General features: G+C 43.7%; 1 pseudogene; it reads right to left on the reverse strand.

Moving 5' to 3' along the window:
* Positions 1-602: 602 nt before the first annotated feature.
* On the reverse strand, positions 603-811 carry LOC102489955 (guanine nucleotide-binding protein G(I)/G(S)/G(O) subunit gamma-10 pseudogene; annotated as a pseudogene).
* Positions 812-1,671: the final 860 nt, after the last annotated feature.

Consider the following 1,671-nt stretch of genomic DNA (forward strand, 5'->3'; position numbering starts at 1 on the left):
ATTTGCTAAGGAACAGCTCTCATCTTTAGTGTTAAAAATAAATCAATCTTCTCATTTAAAAAAAACCAAGACAGCATTTGATTAGTAAAGCCTATTCTTTCCCCCAGTTTTTATTTTCTGGTCTTTATTATAAAGTATAAATTCATAAGAAAAGAACAAATTTTGTCATGCTATAAAAGTCTGTGCCTGGAACAAGAAATTATAAATATCCAATTTGTTTTAATAAACAAAAATGTCTTCCTTCCCATCCAGTAAATAAAACACACACAGTATTCCGGGTATAGAAAAACACCAGCAATTCACTTATGAAAGAGGTGCGTCCTGGTATATTTGGTAGTAAAGTATTTGTCCTAAATACAAAGCACTTTGCCAAAAGAACCAGGATATTATGGTTTAAAACCCTCCTCTTTCACCTAGTTTCCTTATTTGGGTAAAAACTCGTTAATTTCTATAAAATTCTGGCTAGAGGGCCAGGCCACAGGAAAGGTCTGACATATCTAAAAGTCATTTGGCAGAGAAAAGTGTTTTCTTGAGACATGGAGGCAGTCGTTCCTCTGTTTGTGCTTGAAGACATTCCTCAGCAAACTTCTTCTCTAAAGTCTTCAGAGTAAAGCACAGGATCTGGGCTCCCGGAAGGGGCGGCTTCCAGCCAGAACACCGACCAACAGCGCATCCTTGCAGGCATTCTGCGTGCGGTACTGCTGGAGCTCTGCAGCGGCCTGAGAGACCTTGATCCTCACTCCACGCCTGCCTCCAGCTTGAGCTACTCCACCAGGAGTTGCAGGGTGCTCACGGTGGCCCAGGAAGACATTGGTAGACTTTTAAACTGACAGTATCTTAGAACTGGTGATTTACCATGGAATGTTTTAGCAGCAGAGGCAGATAAGGAGGAGAGTGAGAAACTGGACGTCAAGGGTGTTATCGTACTTGACCTTACCTTTGCGATGCTAGGCATCTTTACTGCTCAGGACACTGCTAACTACACGGAATTGCTGTGAGGAAACAAATCTAAGGAGATGCTGACTTGAAAGAAAAAAATTCCAGGACCTTCAAGGACTCAGCCAGAAAGGGCTGTGTTCTCTAAATGTCTTGAGGGTGAAAGCTGTCTGAGAAAAACTAGAATAAAGCACAGGGCTAAGATTTGCAGGGGCAACCCAGAATAAAAGTGCACATATGAGTGTGAGTGTGTGAGTGTGAGTATGAGTGTGTGCCCCAGAGCAGAGGCTCAGCAAGCGCTGAGTCCCTGGCCTGGGGCCCAACACTCCTCTTTTCACACCTTGTAAACTGGAGCCCTACATGGAGCCAGTTCCCACCCACTCCAAGCTTCTGGCTTCAAGAGTGTCACTGCTGGGACCAGGAGGTGGCATCATGGTCACCTCACTGGACCCCCATATAGTTGACTGCGGTTCAAGTCCCAGACCCAGCTGCTTAAAACTCACACTAGGGAGGCTAGCAGGTGGTGTGATGGTTAAGGGTGCTGGGCTCTCACATAACTGACCATGGTTCAAGTCCTGAACCTGGTGGCTTGCTTTCTCACATTCCCTCTCTCTCTCTCACTCTGTCTCTCTCTGGTCTAATTAAAATAAATAAATAAATTAAATTAAATTAAATAATTCAAACAAAACAAAACAAAAAAGAACTCATGCTGGGTGTATGTGACCACAAGCCTGA

The sequence above is a fragment of the Tupaia chinensis genome, unplaced genomic scaffold, assembly GCF_000334495.1.
Source record: "Tupaia chinensis unplaced genomic scaffold, TupChi_1.0 Scaffold000520_1, whole genome shotgun sequence".
In the NCBI taxonomy this organism is placed as follows: Eukaryota; Metazoa; Chordata; class Mammalia; order Scandentia; family Tupaiidae; genus Tupaia; species Tupaia belangeri.